General features: G+C 45.6%; 1 long non-coding RNA gene across 2 annotated transcripts in view; it reads right to left on the bottom strand.

The window, feature by feature from the left end:
- The window catches only part of LOC137857215 (uncharacterized), a 183,194-nt gene that overhangs the window by 97,064 nt on the left and 66,879 nt on the right, over positions 1 to 19,251 (bottom strand). For both annotated transcript variants that reach the window (XR_011097011.1, XR_011097012.1), the window contains exon 2: positions 16,242 to 16,339. This is a non-coding gene — a long non-coding RNA (uncharacterized lncRNA). The remainder of the gene's footprint in view (positions 1 to 16,241; positions 16,340 to 19,251) is intronic.

Below are 19,251 nucleotides of genomic sequence, written 5' to 3'. Positions count from 1 at the left end.
CACCCCTTTTTTTGGGCAGGTCAAGTAGAGCTTACAAACCAAGAAGATTTGGATTGGTCTCATGGAAGAGAATCAGCAGTCCCATACGCTTTCAGACGCTTAGAAGTTTCCCTTCTCCCAGGTCACTTGTTTTCCAGAACTTGTAGAGCTGCTGCAATTCTCACCCTTCCTGCCTGGCTGCCAAGTTTGCCTCTAAGCGTGGGGAATGAGACAGCTCAATTTACCCTGGGGCTGATGAGCCCAGCTCCAGCACCACTTCCTCAGGCAGATACAGTCAGGTGCCTCAATAGTATCCTCCTAGCACTTAGTTCCTAGCTGTAATGTATTAAGATACACACCCTAGTTTTCTCATGTCTCCTGTTATTCCCCAATTTCTCCTGCAGGCTCTTGTGCCAACAGTCACTTAGGTCTCCCCTACAACAGCCTCCCAAAGTGCTTTGCCCACAGATCTCCCAGTGAGGCTCAGCCTGAAGCCTAGACTTGCACTGATCAGACACCACAGAAGAGCCCCTGCTTCTGATCCTCTACATCTTCCAGCCTCCCTCTGTATCTTCTCTCATATAACTGAAAAAAGCAGATGTCTTTCTGAAGACCTCATCCCCACGCTTTACTCATATAGTTTAGGAAGACAACATTCTGCTACTAACTGCAGCCTCCTTCAGCACTGATTCGTGGATGTTTTCAGAAAAGCTCCTCTGTCATAGCACCATCCCTCAGCCTTTTCCTGGAAGACATCTGCCTCTATCCCTAACTACCTCCTTTATTAGAGGTCACACAGGTATTCAAAGACCTGCTCCCTGCTCCTTTCTCCTTTTATTAATGCCAGGTGTGACCCTCTCCACAGCACCCTAATCAGGTCCAGATGAGATGTGTCCCTGCACCTACATTTTCAAAAGAAGAGCTGTTGTCCCTCTTGGAAGCAGGTGTATCTGAGGCCGGTTTCTCTAAAGCTTGTGCAAGTGTTGGGTGATTGCTGAACACAAGAAAAAAAAAAAAAAAAAAAAAAAAGGAGAGAAAGAAGTTATAGTTGGTGGCTGAACAAAGCAGTTGGATATTTCACCAGCACTGAAGTACTAAAAATATGGAAAGCTTTTACAGTACTCCACGCTCTACCTAGAAAGCTATAGGCTATCTGTAGGACGAGTCAGACAGACAGCCTTATGTCTGACAGCTGCTAGTCCTGAGGTGCTACTTGGCAGGGAGAAAAGCTAGCACCGATACTGCAGGCCAGAAATCAGAGGAATGCCTTTTTCTCTACCCACAAAGAAGAAAGGTGTAAGTGATGTGCTCTACAGCAGAGATTGCACGACGAAGGCTAGCCACAGAATAACTTACAACTCATCTCAAGCTGAAGACCAAAACAGGTTGCTTTGAAGATGTCTGTCAAAGCTCCTGGTTGCAGCCCAAAGTGTGGTTAAGATCCAAGAGGGAAAGAAACAGAGAAGGGCTATGGGGAGGCACGGATCTAAGAGAGCCATTTGTCAAGAGAATCGAAGTCGAAAGGCAACGTGGAGTTCAAAGCCAGCATCCAGCCAAAAAAAAAAAAAAATAATAATAATAAAAAAAAACCATAGTGTGTGCAACTGCAAACACGGCCAAAACAAGCCAGAACAAAGACTTGGAGGGACAAACACTAGAGCACAGCCCGGGCAGTGTGTGCTTGGGGCAGACAGCAGAGCCCTGCGGGGCTGCAGAGGAGCCAGGCAGGCCCAGGTGGGATGGGGATGAGAAGTCAGCCATGTACATAGCCGACATACACAGCCTGATAACTCCTCAAATTTGGCAAAGTCCCAAATGTGTGGATTTGGGGTGGCTCCCCGCCTTTGGGGTGAACCTCAGCTTGGCTCTGGGCATTATCCTTATTCATATTACTCTAATTTCCAGCCCTACAACAGAGCATGGGCTTGTTCGTCTAAAAGCAGATGGAGTTTGTGTTACCTGAAGCTGGCAACATGGTTAGCTTAGACACTGGTGTCCTGAAAAGAGTGGGTTATCCTAATGAGGGGATATCTTTTAGAGATGTACACAGACATACGCAAATACAAGCTGGCTGCTCTGGGGAATGGAGTGCTGAATGAGGGACAAGACAAAACCAAATGGCAGGCAGAAGGACTAACTTGTTCCTCAAGGAACAGAAAAAGATGGAACCCCCTGCATGCGCATGCTGAAGTATTAAACATGCTAGAAGAGGATTATCCAGAAACCTCTCAGGATATAGCGTACGCTGCTTCTTTTTTTATGCTGGATGTGTCAGCAAGGTCTTGGCAGGCTGTGGGGAAAAAACAGTGTCTATAGAATTTCAAGGTTGTCACAGATCAGTAACCTCAGTCAAGGTCTGTTATAGTCATTCAGAAATGACCCCATCTCTTCTTTCATCTTAGGGATTCTTCTCGTTTCATCCATTTGCTCCCTTGTCTTCCTTTCCGTGTTTGTCCTGCAAAACGAAACACCGCTGCCATGCTCCTCCAGTGCAGCTTCTCCAGCCTGCTCCCTTGCAGTGGAGCTTTGCCACGCTGGGGGTGTTCAAGGAAAGGTGCTTAGGGACATGGTTTAGTGGGTGACATTGGTAGTAAGGGTCAGTTGGACCAGATGATCTTGGAGGTCTTTCCAACCTTACTGATTCTGTGTCACCAAGTCACCAGGTGGCAATGCATTGCCACAGAGAGAAATGGCGTGAGGATGCTGAGGGTGACATAAAGGTGAGACATTTTAGCCATTCCTCCAGGTTGGTTTATACAATATGGGGAAAGCTCTGCAAAACCAAGTCCTCCCGGGTGGGTGTCAGTCGGGTTGGCTAGATCCTCAGCGGATATAAATTGTCATAGTTCCATACAAATCATCTGGAAAACGATACTAGGGTTGGCAAGCTGCTAAGGTAACAAGTATACCACAGGGCAATGCCAACTAATGCTGGCTGTGGATCTGGTCCATTAACTGTACTGGTAGTATCAGCTTATGTGAACATATTTGCGGCTCTGGTAGACCTGGAAAAAATGACATTTCCATGCGTTTGATGAGAAGTGAAACATTTGATGCTTTGGTCTCAAATTTTGTGCTGTCTTCCACAAGAAACAAAGGACAATGTTTCACGAATGGCCTTCTCTTTTTCCCCCTTTTGGGGCAAATGTAGGAAAATGCGTTATCTGTGGAATTTCAGAGCTTGTTCTTTAATGCAAAACACCAAAACCACCAGAAATAACATTCTCCTGGAAAAATTAAGATTTAACATTGCCCTAAGCCAAAATGACATACTGATCACTATTCATCATTCTGCCCTCCTCCTATGCATTCTATACATCTCCAAAAGCCTTCCCACGGCAGTCAAGGTTCAAAGACTAGCTGGAAGAAGTCACTTCCACTTACTTGGAGCAGGTAATTCCTCAGGTACATGTCCACAATCATCCTTCCCTAGAAGAGACTGGACAGCTGCTCTTTGTTGATACCCAGTCTCCCAGGACTTTCAGCAAACACATTCGGGAACCTGGATTTGGGCTAGGATAACATTTCCAGCCAGACTTGTCAGGATATGCCAGTATTTTTTTTCCTAGTTACCAATGCATGCACACAACCTTTGGAGAAGTCCAAAGCACAACTCTGCAGCCCTTGTGCTGTCTGTTGAGCCCTCGGCCTTCCACACCATAACAGCTGCAAAAGAGCGCACCGCAGGATGATGGTCCAGTATTGGAGGGTATCAGAGGAAGGCAGGCGGGCAGGAGATGAGACAGGATGGAGATAAGATGCCAACCATGCACGCAAGACTGTGAAAGCCTCTACAGGTCTTGGGGAAATCCAGAAGGTGAGCAGCTTCCCCTCGTCCCAGCGGTGGGAGACTTCAAAGGGCTGGTGTGCATTATGGCTTTCTCTACCAGCAATACTTTTATTACTCTCTCTCCTTCTATTTTAATGTTGGTAAAATGGGAACAGGAGTTCCCCCTTCAAGGGGGCTAGATTCAGGCTTATTTATCTGTGTGAAAGGATTCCTGCAGGTGCAGGAATCAGCTTAGGGATATGGTTTAGTGGGGACTGTTAGCGTTAGGTCAGAGGTTGGACTCGATGATCTTGAGGTCTCTTCCAACCTAGAAATTCTGTGATTCTGTGTGATTCTGTGCCAGTTTAGCTCGGGTCTCAAAGAAGAGCCTTGCACATTATTGTAGGTGTGCTCCGTATCATCATTACTTACCCAGGGAGGTCTGAAAGTGGTCCTCGTTGAGGCGTGCCTACAAGAGATGGCAAAGCTATGTATTCTCTGCATAAGAGCACAGCATGCAGGGCTGCCAGGTCCGACTCATTAAGAGCAGATTATCTCAGTACATCTTCTGGGCACTAGCACGTTCACAAGGAGCTGGAGCCTTCGGCATTGCACAGGGCTCAGTTAACGCTCTCAGTGCTCAGCCCCAGCTGAGGACAGATGTAGGCATAGCTTTGCTCTCCCCTCCTGGTGCTTGCTCCTGTGCCAACCCCCAGTCTTTGTACCTGCGTCTGTGGCAGAGGATTTAGCAGATCACCTATGACAGGGGACCCTTATTTTTGAGCTAGAGGTGAACTGAAGATATGAGCCTGCCAGCTCATCTGTACAACATGCTGGTGGCAGATGGTATATAAACATGTGTTTTCTTATTACTCAAGAAGGGAAAACAGTTGGGAAAGCAAAAGTTTCTTAATTTTTTTTTTTTTTTTCAAAAATTTAAGTTAATGAATGGAAAAAAAATCAACAAACTTCTGAAATTCTTTTTGATAAACAGGATTTTGTCTTAAAAAAAAAAAAAAAAAAAAAAAGGAGGAACTTGGCAGGGCTGAAGGCTGCTACTTCTCATTAGGACAAGATGATGGTATGGCAGGAATGCAGGACAGAGGGGTGCAGATGTGTGAAAGCATTTAGGAAAAGACACCCAGGGATTAGAGAAGTGCCTGTTCCCAAAATGGGTTGATCTGAGGTAAAGGAAACCTTTGGGTTAGGAAGATAGTAACCCTCAACCCCCCCCCTTTTATAGTGGATATAAACAGTTTTACGGTATTTCCACCAAACAGAAGAATAAGAGAAAAAAAGAAAAAAAAAAAAGGTTTCTGCAACACACACATGTTCCCCATTAATTAGGAGGACTGCTGTTAACAACACGTTGCGCCAGAGCTGCCAAGAACTGTCAGACGAAGGACAGGGAAGCCCACGGCAGAGGCTCTGCTGCCTCCCGGGGGGGACCCGCAACTGAGTCCCTGCAGGGCCAGCCCCACACCGTGGCGAGGTGGTGGGGCACACGGGGCAGCGGGGCTGGGGGCACGGCAAAACACCCAGGCAGCCCCTGTTTGAGTCCCTGCCCCCCGCCCCCTCCAGCTACAGACATTTTCCACAGAAATCCTGGCTATGCTCGTTTTTGGTTGAGACTTTGGGACTATTTTTGGCTTTTTTAAAACACGCTTAGGGGAGGCGCCTTCTGCTTTTATTCGCATAAAGGATCTTTATTTTTATGTATTAAGGGACATTAAAGGAGGAGGGGAGGCAGGGCAAGGGGAGAGCTGCCTTATGCTTTGATTCAACTGTAAAACACCACAAATCTACACCCAGGCTGCCTTTTCCCCTTCTCTAGCTCCAAATAACATGCACTTTGCTGCAGCAGAGACCACCCCTTGCATCCTGGCTCTCTCTGGCAGGGCCAGTGCTGGGACCAAGCACTGAGCTCAGGCTCAGCATCTCCCACCTTCACACCTCCTCGTGGCTGCTTGAAGGGCTGGGGGCTGCTCTGTCCTGCTACCACATCTTCTTGGTTCCCCCTGTGCTGGTGCAGATGCCCCGCTGGATGTGACCAAGGCTGCACGCTGTTGTGTACACACAGCACTGACTCACGTCGGGATGGAAGCGGGGTCCTGAACTATTTTTTCCTTGTTAAACTGGTGTTGGAAATAATGTTGCAACGATGCGGCGAAGTTCAACACGGGGCCTTATAGGCAGGAGAGAAGATCTTATTTTAGAATCAGAGCGATTTCCCTTGTGCTCACATACCCCGAATACTCACAGGCACCAAGATGCTTGTCTCCAGGTGGCCGGCCCGGGATCCCTTCTGAGGATGCTGAGAATGAGACGCCAGCTATCGAGGTCTCCTCACGTCTCCTGGACTCCTCGGAGGTTGGTGATGATGTGCTTGTTTTGGATGTGCCTTTTTGTGCTCTGTAGGAGCTGACAGGGATTAGCCTCTCCATCCTGTCCCACCTCAGTGAGTCATCTGAATTTACTCACCGTCCTTTGTCTCCCATTTGGGGCATGCTGCGGAGCTGCACGTAGATGTGCAGAGATGCTGACGACCTGCTAGTCTAGGGGCTTTCTCGCAGCCCCCTCCTGCTGTTGCTGTCGCCGTGCCAGACAGCCCCTTCAGCCTCGCTCAGGCCAGGGAGCACCTCCATCAGAAGCCTCCACAGCAGGAGCAGTCAGAGGGGAAGGCTGAAAACCATTGCTCCTTCCTACAACCGCTCTGCAGACGCCCACGAGCTGGTGGCATTTCTTTCCAAATTCTGTCCATCCCAGTGCTGGGACACGGCTCTATGGTGGTATACACACAGTTCACAAACTAGCAGAACAGCAAAAGCACAACACTGGCATCCATGGTGAAAAGTTTTGGATGCTAAGACACTTTGCTGTTCTATCCTTCCTTTTGGATCCCTAAAATGTCAGTTGAGAACCGCAACCCTGTGGTTTTGTGAGGCTTTATAGCTGCAATGATGCACATGTAAATTAACCACATTCAACTCAATCTCTGCAATGATGCACATGTAAAATTATTTCAACTTCATCTGTACAAGGATCACACTAGGAAATCTTTGAAGCAGTTGTCCAAAGCATTGCTGTCTTCTTCTTGGAAGGAAAGTCCTTTCAAATATGCTGTGAAATACCCTGGTCTGGATTTTCAAGAGTAGCTAGCGATACAAGTGGGTTCACTGTGACACTTCCAAGGCAACGACATCCGAAGGACTTTATTTGCAGGTTATGCTATGAGAGCCTTTCTGCTAACAGCCTTCCAGGTAGGTGTCTTGAACAAACAGTGGAGATAGACCAGAAGCATCAGTATTCCTGAATGACCACGGCATACTGGACTTTTTCTTTCTGGGGATTACATCAAGAGGAGCCCTTTGATGGTGGAAATACAGCACTGCTGGGTCTTGGGGCGCGCTGGTATTGCTCCTTGCATCACCCACTCTGATCCACATGAAACAGGCGAACGCTCAACCTGAACTCCTAAAAGGCACCACAGTGCTGTTTTGCAGAACACATACCAAGGCTTTCAGTTAAAACACTTCAGTTTGGGATAGTTTATCTTTTGGAAAACATAAAGGATTTTTTAGATAAAGCAGATTTTTTTTTTCTCTTATAGACACCCAATCCTTTCATTAAAAAACTTTTTTTTGGTGGAGAGAAAAAGCAGCCTATGTGAAAACTTACAACCATGTCTTCAGATACCCCTTCTAATGACATCTGAGAATCTAATTTACCAGTTGGGCCATGCTGCAAGGATTGACGATAGTAACAGTTTGACGTCTGCCTCGTTTCGGTGCCGTGGGGAGGAGGGAGGTTTGGCAGAGAGCACTGCTGTCATGTGGGAGTCTCCGCAATGAGTCTTCTCCTGGCGAATGCTCTTGCACTGCGACGGCAAGTCAGACGGCTAGTAGCCACGGCAACAGCCCCGAATCCCTAACCATTGCCATGGTTATTTCACATCACTTCAGGGCTACCCCAGTTCATACTGCTATCTATTGCTCAGGGCATTATTTTGTAGTGATTTTACTAAACAAGTGCAATTTGATATATCAATTACACCCCCATTTGTTTTAACAGGGATGGTGTCAACTGCACATCTGCCTGTAAATGTAGTCAAGATAAAGCAAGGTCACACTTTTAAAATACAAGCAGGGGGATAGATGATAGCCTAGAACTGCTCTCTCCTTTATCCCACCTGCAGAACCTGTCCTCCTAAGGAAGTATTGGAAAACAAGTGGGGGTTACAGCATCCGTAACCCCACATCTCTCACAGAGAAACCACAATGACGCTATCCACCCTAAACAAACACATAGTTTAGGAACCCTCCCTGGTGAGAAAGTGCATATAAAGGGCAGAGATAACCATGGCTCTGGAGGACTGGAGCAACTTGACCACAGGCAGAGAAGAAACAAGGAGCAAAATTACAAAAAGAGCCCAAATTTCCAGGCTACCACATTGCAATAGGTCAGCATGCCTCCTGCATCAATCCAAGAGTCCTCCTCATAGCTCTTCATGGGTATGCTTCCAACCAGTGTTTGCTTTCCTGTCTGACCGCACCGATGCCCAAAAAACCTACAACACCCCTGAACTTGTGCTGCATGCCAGCACTGCACAGCTTATAAGAGAACAGGAGATTTCTGCTTTGTCTCCTATGCCCATTTTTATTGCCATTTACTACTCTTTAAAAACGTTGACCAGGTTTCCCAGAGCCAACCCTTGGAGGACCAGGTCCCCCTCCAGCACCAAATTACATAATTTGATTGTAATATCTGCGCCTGCTCTGACGAAGAAATAGAAGAAAAAAAAATAAACAAAAAACCCCACACAATAGACAACAGCAATTTCAAAAGACGAGGAACCAGATCCATGTTTCAGAGAATTGAATAATGATGTATTCTGCAAAGTCAAACCCTTTAAAGCATTTCTGGTTTCAGAAATATTCAAAAGAAAAAAAAATACAGCGTTCCTGGTGCTTTCCAGAGTTATCTGAATTCCTTCAAAAACCCACTCAAGGTTAAAGAAGAAAAACAATGTTATTCTAATTGTACAAAGCATTACTTTTTTTTTTTTTTTTTTTTTTTTTTTTTTTTTTTTTTTTACTACAAGGTTAGACATGCAGTAGTTGTAAAAGAACTAGGAAACCAGAAGTCTCATGCTCAGAATTTATCTTGTGTTAACATCTTGCTCTTCTTTCACTTGGGATTTTTTCTCAAGAGTTCATCCACCACAGAGGTGCTTCCAAACAGCTCCCGAAAAAAAACAAAAACACATTGTCTCTTTACTACTGTAGGAGACCCCATTTATTCTGCAGCCTCACTTTAGCAGTTGGAGACCCTGCAGAGCAGTGATACCTTTACCTAAGCTCATCATTTCTTCTTAGGAAGGCGCAGAACTTGCAGCTAGCAGCTCACATGATAAATATTCTGTGCCTTAAGACCATTTCTGCGTGCAAACAATTTCAGCTCAGTTTCAATGCTGCTCACAACTTCTCACATTTGTGTCTATCTACAATGATAAAGCTCACCAGGGAACAGCACAGGGTCCTGGTTATTTGCCCATTCGATCAACCCAAACAACCCATCCCAGCTGTTTCTGAAAGACTGATTTCTCGGCAGCTCGAAGGCACGGCTTTTCGCCATTCCTTGCCCTTCTTTCCTCAGCCGCCTGCTCTTCAGTGAAGATGTTAATTCAGAGCAGAGCTGGCAGCAGTCCCCCTGCCACCCCAGGGGGTTCCTCCTAGCAGTATGCAGCCAGTCATTAGTCTCCGACTATAGTCTGTCAGCACAGCCAAGTCACTGGTGCCTCATCCAAGCCAAATGGGTATGCCACCTCATGCCAAGTCATGCCATAAAATAACAGTAGAAATAACTTACATTTTAAATCCCCAAGGGCAGCTACCACATCAGACTGACTGATTAGAAAATAGATGCTAAAGCATCAGGAACAGGGCTTGGGGCTCCTGTTTGCACTGCAGCGAAATGGTTTGCCACCAAACAAACGAACAAAAGAAGTGCCTGAGCCAGGTTCAGTCTCAGTCATCCCGGGTACCTAAGGGATCTGCCTAATTTAGGGCCTCATTTAAGTAGGAGAATAATATCTTGCCTCAGCTGCCATGAGGTGAGGCAGCTACAGGTGAGGTCCACTTGGAACTCGGGTGGGATGAACCACCTCCTTGAGCACCCATCTCCTTTGGGTGACTATAGGGACCTCTGGGCATTTGGGTGCAAGGGGAACAAGTCTGGGGTGAATGTGTACTAATTAGAGCAGTAGGCATTTTAATGGACAGGAGAAACCACCTGAGGCTAGCATAACGACATGCCACGTAAGCTTCAGATGATACTGCCATGAGGAGCATCCCATGGAAAGATGTACCCATTGGAAAAAGAATACGTGACAGTAAGAAGGAAAAAAGGAAAAGAAACGTAACTTGGAACAACAACAACAAAAAAAAATCCAATAAAATTATATTTTTCACTCAAATTGAAATATATTTCTATATTTTTTAATGGGAAGTTTTCCCAAAGTCTATAGGGTTTCAATAGCAAAGCGGGTACTCTTGAGAAGGGATTTTCTGGTAGCAAACTGTTTCTATAAAAATGTGTACATAGCTCTCCCAGGGATCAGTATGATTCAGTGCTGTTGGAAATCTTTAGTAGTTATCTGTAGTGAGATGGCAATATTTGGGTTATTTAGACTTCTTGCGAATATGGATCATTACAAATAGCTCATTATGGAGCATATAAAATGAAGTGGTAACTGGATAACTTGACAACAAATTATTTTCACTATACACGAGTGCAAGACAATCTATATTGGAAAATGATAAACTAAACCATTCGTATGCCGTGAATTCACAGTAATCTCTTGGGGGGCGGGGGGGGGCGAGGATATCTAGGTTAAATAATGGGCAACTAAACAAAGACATATGTTCAACGTGCATCACAGATCAAAAAGGCAATGAGACACTGGAAATACTGCAACAATAGCTTCCCTCAAGCTGGAGCTGCCAGCCGAAACTGAGAAGGGCAGACGAGTGTCTGTCGTCTCCCCTGATAAACCCTCGCAAAGATCCACCTCTCCTTCCCCTCCGGTTCAGTACCAAGATTGGTGGGCCCCATGGGAGGACACGCTGCTCCAGTTGCCGTAGGGCAGCAGAGGCAGTCCGGCTCGCCAACGCTGGTGGCTGGGAGTCAGGCTGGGCCTCCCCCAGCAAGGAGTGAGCCTAGCAGGAGGCCTCCAGCTCCCATCACCATGCCTTCCCACTGGGTGCCGGCCAGGCTCGGGACAGAGGGATGCGGGGCAGGCAGAGGTGGCTGGGCAGCCTGGGGCCGGGGTGAGCCGTCCCCAAGATGCATGCGTGGCTCTGGCCCGGCTCTTTGTCTGCGCAGGAGGGGGGCCGGCGGAGGGCGAGCCAAGTCAGAGCATAGCCAAGCGAGAATGTTCTGGCAGCCCTTTCTGGCGGCCTGAGCAAAGTTATTTATCACTTTGTGCATTTTCCTTCTCATCTGTGTACAGCCGGCTCCAATGGCTCAGCTTGCGTTTTGCCTTCCAGAGCCAAGCCAGTCCCTTGGCTGCGCTCTGTCTTGGCTGTCCATTCACGCCTTCTGTCTCCTCCAGCTCTGCCTGGAGCAGAGCAGGATCCCGAATTAGGGCTAGGTATCTATAGCCAAGCGAGAGACTGAAGCACCAGCACCCGACACCAATGGCAAAGAGCTCACCTCTCCCCGAGCGCCGCCGTGCTGCTGTTTTCCCTGGCCGAGGGAGTCATGCACGGTCGCCGCTGCGCTCCCAACGCAGCCTCCGCTGAGGAGCTCCAGTGCCTGCCGACGGCTACGAGACATTTTCTGCCATTTTTTTCGATCGCGCCTTCGTGCTGGGTTTTCCAAATCAGTGGATGTAACAACAGCAAATTTACAGCAGTTTTTTTCCAGTTCTATGGAATTTTTTTCCATACTGCTTGCGTATTTTGCCAAGACATCTAACATGGGTGTCTAAATCAGGCTTGAAAAGAATACCAACTGCATTCAGATGCTCATAAAGCTGACATTTGCTCTTGGTAAGGACACCGCACTCTACCAAACACTGAATACTTCAAAAACAAATCAATGCCAACTCTGTCAAGTCTTGTATCAAAGGTCCAGGCTACGTCCTGTCCTAGGTCACAAGACTTTGCCAAAGACAGGACCCCTGAATTCAGATGTCATTCCTGAGCCTCCCCTGCAGCTTTGTCTGAGTCTGATAAGTTCAGCCACAAAGCCCTCCAAATAAATGGGAAGGCTGTGTTTCACCTTGCCATGCTTTGGGCAACACAAAGATTACATTTTTTTCACTGAACATTGCACTCTAGCAGCTGGTAAGTAACTCCCATCTACACAAGGCTGGATCTTGCCTACCTACCTCTATCCATCTCGGTCCCAAAAGGGAAAAACCTCCCATCATTTTGGTCAGAAACATTTTCTGATCGATGGATAGGAACCAGGAAGAATCAGGGCTGAGGGGGGCACCTGGTCTGCAGTGGCTTCCCAGAAGCGCTCCTGACAACAAAGTGTGTTGACCAGCAGCTTCCCATCATGAGCCCCTATTTGCACATGCTGAGAACTTTCCAAAATTGGGCTGCAATTTCTCACATTTGGTCTCTGCCTGAAGGTAGAAGAGGAAGTTGAGTAAAATCCCTTCAGACCTTCTGAAATGAGGAGAGAATGAAAAATTGCATTTTCTTATTGTAATAAAAATTCTAACCATTTCTTTTTCCCTGTAAAAGGCCACATCAAACTGCTTGAAATTTGAAGCATGGTGTGACTATAGCTCTCATTACAGGCCAGATCCAAAGCAAGCTGAGGTCAACAACTCATTGTTGACCCCCCTTAATTCTGCCTGGCTCTGGCGAACACCCTACAGGTAGGCAAACAATTTGTAGGAAAGAACTGTTCGGAACAGTTGTGCCTATTTTCTACTTGGGAGTTGCTTGGGAACAGGCTCAGATTGTTTGCAATGTATCTAGGGTTTGGATGTATTCACCAAAGCCCAGCTTTGCTCCATCCTCCTCAATTTTTATTTTAGAACCTTGCTCCATGAATAATCTCCTCAAAGAAAATATCCACGAGCAGACGAAAGGACATCTTTAGGTAAAGAATTTGTAACGAAATCATTTCTACACTTTTTTTTAATAGCTGGGTCACAAGCAGATGACTTATCAGTATTATGCATCTCTTATACGTATCCTGGTGTATTGGAGGTCCTCAAAGCTGTTAACCTTTCAGTGCCTTGCATTGTAGAGCGCTCCTCCATGAGGTACAGCATCACTGACTTCCCACCCAAAGAAGCTTTTGGTGGGGCTGAGGCCCGGCCTCCCCCTCTCCCTGCAGCTCCAGCCTCTGGGCCATCCTCTCTCTTGGTACTGGACCTCCAAGGTCTATCCTTGGTCCTAGAGCTTTGTTAAATTCTACTTCAAGTGCTTTAATTCTGTTTTCTCACTGGAGGAGGGTTTAGAAAAACAAACAAAACATATTACCAATGTGAATATTCACCATTAATGACAAAACTCTAAAACAGGAAGGTCATTTCTCGGGGAGGGAGACTGGTGTTATTTTGAATGAAGGAAAGAGTGCAAAGATCTTGCAATATTTGCTGTAAATGGGTTGTTATGGTGAACATTCCTGTCAACAAGTTCATTAGCTCAGAGATCCACGAGTGAACAGAGACCAAAAAATGTGTTTAAAAATTCAAGAACAGATTAATGGACAATATTTTGCAATCTTTGTCTAGCTCTGCTTCTCACTGAGAATTAGTAACTTTACTCCAGGCCAGATTCAAAGAGTCTTACTCATGCAGAGCAGTACCATGTTTTATGAGTAACCCCAGTGATATTTAGGGCTGTTTTTTGGAATAAGACTGGAGTCCAAGTAAGACAGTGGGAGGCATGGGCTGAATCACCTTGATCAATCAAGTGTAAGATTATTGTTTTTATATGTGTATATATAAATAAACATAACAGGAGTAAGGAGGCATGCCTGGATTGACAGGCGTGTCAGGGAATTTATAAACATCTCTTTGAAGCATACAGCAGACTCCTTTTTTTAGCAGAAGACGACAACACCCAAAAGTTACTTAACATCAGGAAAAAGGGAATTCACACCTTCAGAAACAATAGAAGATCAGGCCATTTTGCGGGTTTTACTCTCAACAGTTCTGGCTGCCTTCTGTAATATTACATAAGGTCTACGCTGCTCTTCATAGAAATGATGGATGAAGTTTTCAGAGCTGCCCGAACGCCTTGAAAGCATATGGCCCATTTTCCAAAATAATAGGGTCCCTGGGATTCTAAATCCCATTGAATTTCAGCACTTCTGGGAATGTTCTCATTAGCTTCTAAATCAGTACGCGTTTTTTTCCGTATGTAATGTTCCCCATTTCATTTTATATCAGGACGCCAGCCATCACAATATATCAACAACAAGATAGGCGAAACATGGTGTTAAAATCCAAAGCACAGTTGTGATCGACTGCTCCGTGAAAAAGCCGCTGAGACACGCTGTGGACTACTGACATAACCAGCAAGTGAGGAAGGAACCAATTCAAAGCTCGCTGATGTAAAGGAAAGTCCACTCATTTCTATGGGCTTCAGTTGGACTTGGATCAGGCCGTGGAAGAATAAGGATGACATAAAAATAACATGACGTGTGCCAGATTCACCAATATGCTCTGATGTTTTGCCCGGCCCAATGATGCAAAGCAGATGGAGCGTACTGACAATCCTGGCCCACTTCAATCAGTTATTCTGTCTCTCGTATTAGTTTTCATCAGGCGTTTTATTCATGGCATAAATACATTTATCTCATTAGTGCTTCTGCTGCAGTATTTCAGAATAAAGATCACCACTTTTTAGCTTCATCAGAGGAAAAACTTTCCATATTTTATCACCTGTTCACTATGATTTTTCAATGAGGTTTCTAAGATGCCCATTAGCATGTCTCTGAGTTTTGCTGTACTTACCTGGGGCTTGTAATTAATTGTATTTAGCTGCCATTAACTGCTGTACTTCTTTGGCACACACACATTTCACAATTGCACAGTTTCACAGTTGCGCCCTCAAACAAGGCATTATGAAAATTATTTTGCAAAGTACTTATGCTTACCTTTAAGTTTAAGTGGATGCTTAAATCACACCAAAGCTACCCCAAATAAGCATTTGTACATTTTACTGAATCAGTGCCAGAAGACATGTTTAAAGGAAACTGTCCCTCTATGAAAATTACCCTTCTATGTCTCTACCATGCATATTACTCAAAAAAAAAAAAAAAATCCACAGGGGAATATTTACACACGACATGTTTGTGCACTCAGTGGTTCAGAAAACAGAAAAGACATGCTCTGTCTAACACTGTGTGTCAGCAACAAGGACTTCATAGCAGCTGTTTTTTCAGTTTGCATGGTTATTTTAAATATAGGCATTAATATACATTGAAAGTTGCTGAATGACTTAGAACTTAAGTAGATTGGATGATGTCCCTCAAAACGAAATAATCTATATTTGGCTGGTAATTCATTTCTTCTGAGAGGGTTTTTGCTTGACTCTGCACATATTCCTCATTGCAGAAATAACTCGGGTGATTGCTGCCTGGCTCTAACCTCCAGCCAGCTAACCCGGGAGTGAGTCTTAGTGCTGAAAGGCCAGATCTGAGTTTCCATATCCCCACTGGATACATCTCCAAGAAAATGTCCCAAACAACCTGGATAACAGCTGCACCGTTCAGACCCTGCTCACTGGCACAGGGACCTGGCTGTATCCAAATTCTCCCCCAGAAGAAAAAGGATTATAATACTTGTCATATCTCACTTGTCATCTGTCCGGATTGTAAATGGATTTGAGGCAGGAACTGTCTCTCTCTGACTACAACAGCCCCACCACAGTCAAGTCCTAGCCATGGCTGAAATGTTACACATCATAACTCTTCTTCCTTCAGACTGAAGTGCAGTTTTGCCATGGTTAATTTTGTGCTATTGCTCCCAGTGTTATAGCAGTTGGCCATACTTCCTCTCCCCTTCATTCTGTTTATTTGTAGAAAGGAAGAAATGCCACAGGATAATGGGTTTGTGCTGCATGTAAAGGCCAAGGCAGAGTCAAGATGTTGCTGGAAAGCAAATACTGAGACAATGCTGAGACATTTATTTTCCTGTCAGGGTGCAGTGATGTTGAGTGCATGTCCTAGCATGCTGCATTTTAACTCTCCTACACCAGTACCACATCTAGACCCAATCAACCAGTGAAAATCCAGCTCCCCAGGTCTGAAAGAACTAGACTTAGGTATTTCATATAAGATGTAATGTAGGTGCAGTGAATAAGTGGTTGATACTCAATGGAGCTGCCCTAAACAGACCAGCAGAGAGTCCATCTCTGCTTTCCTTTTTACTACGTGAAGGAGCAGACCATTGGCAAGGGAGCCAGAGGTGGTGCCTCATTGCAAGCTAGCAGCATGATCTCTACCTCTAGGAGCTCACCGGTTCTGAGGGAATCCATCCACAAGAGCGATTTCCCATCCGATTGGTACAGAAGTCCCTCTTCTGGTTTCCACCATGCCTGGTCCTGCTCCCGGGCACTATGGAGAAATACAAAAGAGTTGAAGAAAACATCTCTGTGCTAGAAGCAGGCTATGCTGCCAACTCTGCTCAATTTGAGAGCAAATCCTCGCCCCAGGCACTTCATTGATTCCTGCCTCGCGCCACGGCCCAGCCATATTTATTTATCTTGTTTATTTGTGGAAGCAGAATGTATTTTACACGTTTTGCATGACCTTGGGTGAAGCAGCCTCTTCCAAGGCTCCCCATCCAGACAGGCCAATAAAACAAGTGTCCGCAGTTTCCATGAAGCCTTTGCCCAGCAGCAAGAAAAGCGCTATCAGGAGGTTGTTCAAAAGTTCCCAGAAACAGCCACTGGGGGAGACTTAACAGGCTGCGAGGTAGGGACTGTAAAACATGTTTGATGGAGCATTTTACACTGCTTTAAATTTGGAATTCTTTGGAGAGCATCTGAGGATTTTCAAGAAACAAACACAAGCCTCTTCCCCCATGCACTTCTACACAGACACAAAAAGCTCCTTCATCGCACGGGGAGCCGGCATCCCGAGGCTCTGACCTCAGCTAACTCCTCGACTTTATCAATCATGTTATATAATCGTCGCAGACTGAGCAGCATTTGGAAGGTGGGCTGGGCTTTTTTTCTTTTCTTTCCTTTTTCCCCCCATCTAGGGTATTCGAGGAAGAAAGTCTAGAGCTGGGACGTGGCATGGGAAGGATCTAAGAAGAGCTCTCAGCTTGCGAAAATGAGGTGCTGTGGTGGTATCTTAATAGGAGATTTGGAGTTCCTTCCCCTGGGGTAGATTCTCAGAATATTTTGAGGTTGTCTTTTGGGAAATATATAATAAAAAGGTATTTTTGCTGCTTCACAGATTCTTCGCATCCTTGCTTGTCAGTAATCAAGTGAGAACTAAACCACCAGGCAGGATAAAACCCCAAAGAGATGGGCCAAGCTGCAATAGCACAAACAGGCGAGATATTCAGTGTCAGCAAAGTAGCCTAGCTCCCTGGCAAGGAAAACCCTCCCTGAGTCCTTCAGCCACCCCCTATTCACCTCCATCTCCAGGCATCACCAGACCCCCAAACAAAACTCCACTTTCCTTGCAGGGGGAGCCAGCAGCCAAATGTCCTCTCTCTACTCCAGGACTTTTTCACAGACAAACCAAAACAAACTGCCTGAAGACGAGAGATGTTTTGACTAATTTTCCCAGCTCACCCTCACTTAGTTCTTCCCCTGCATATCCATTCACAGCCACTCCAAAGTCTTCCTGAGCCTCATAACTCAGCTTTCTCTGCTTTCCACATGCAAGTGTTGGTACAACGTTTCCTGCACACTGTGTACTCCCAAACATGCTTTGCTTGAAGTCCACACTCAAGGCTTGTCAGTGGCAAGATGACTAGTTGCATCTCAGTGCTCAACACATTACTAGCTGCTTTCCTGACCCAGAGATCCCCTTGACCACAAGCAAAGTGCTTCCAGTTTTAATCTGGTGGCAGCTGCCTCAAATTACATACCTCTGCATTAAAGCCACGGCAGGTTGATTGCTCTGCTTAGCTCAATTTACCGCACATTAACATGCAAATTAGCAGCCAGTACTCGGAGCCTTGCCCTCTCCTTGCAGCCACTTTAGCTGCTCAGCAAAGCCATTCCTGTCACTGCCAGCATGTGCAGTGGGACCGATGCGTGCTGCAGAGCAATGCAGACCTCCAGCAATGCTGCTTAGGTCTTGTCGTTTATTATACAGCTAGAGATATGCGCACTACTTCAGACAAAACAAAATCGGAGCCAAAACTTCACTTAAAATCTCCAAAAATCCAAATCTTTATTATGAGTCAAAGAAGTTTGACTAATTCCATTGATTTTAAACACATTCTTTGTTGCTTCCTCTCAGCTGGAAGCAGATACGCAAAGGGAAAAACCCTTCTGATGTTCTCACAGCCTGACCTAAGCTGTTCTTACAAGATTTCCAATTTCTGTTCTGGATCAAAGACGTGTATTATCCATGAGCCATCAGCAGGGACAGAAACCAAGACTTCGAGCAATGAAAACCACAGGGTCGTGTTTTTTTTTCTTTTTTTTTTCTTTTGGAATTAAAGGGCTAAAAAATGGGGTAAATCCTTTCAGCTTCCTTTAAGTGCTAGAAATGAGACTCTTAACCACCACAGAGACTAATCATTATAGGGCAACCCAACATATTCGACTAGTGGATTTGGTCACATTACATCGGTCATCAACAAATGGACTTTTCGCTTAGGTCATTGGGAGAGGTCTCATGTGTATGTATGGAATTGGCCCCTTAAAACATACATGGTCCCTGGGAGGTCAGGTGATTGTGCCCATTTTACAGGTGAGGAAATGCAGGCACACACTTTCAAATTGTTTCAGATTCTCCTTTGGTCCAAGGTGAAATTCACACCTTGCCAGTACAGCTCATTGCCACGAAACCCCCAGCAAGGTGGCCTTTTTGTCTTGTTCTGCTGATTTCTGTCTTAGCATGCTGTCACTCCCAAAAGCGACACCTTCATTCCCAGTACAGCACCCACCCAGGAGGACCTGAGCCCATTTCTCATGGCTGTCATTTCCCTCTCCTGGGTGGCCACCAATGGCACCGCCGTGCTCCAGCTGTGTGGACCAGACAGTCCTTCACTTCTCTTCCCATCTTTTGTACAGCAAGGGATGAAAAAACAAAACAAAACAAAACAAAACCAACAACTTTAATGTCAGCTGGAGCCCCTTGGTGCTATTAATAAAAACAACGCTAATAACAAGGGAGGTTTGCAAATTAGCAACCCTTGCTACAAGCAGAGATACACCCAATTTAGCACAAATCATTGCAGACTCTTGCCTGCTTAGTGGCTATTTTAATCACTGGTGACTAATGCCTGTGAGGGCTATTCCAGGGTTTGACGTGCCTCAAACACAAGAAAAAAGGGA

The sequence above is a fragment of the Anas acuta genome, chromosome 5 (genome assembly GCF_963932015.1).
Source record: "Anas acuta chromosome 5, bAnaAcu1.1, whole genome shotgun sequence".
NCBI classification, from domain to species: Eukaryota; Metazoa; Chordata; class Aves; order Anseriformes; family Anatidae; genus Anas; species Anas acuta.
The sequence above is the reverse complement of the archived record's forward strand: the minus strand, read 5'-3'. Positions and strand labels throughout refer to the sequence as shown.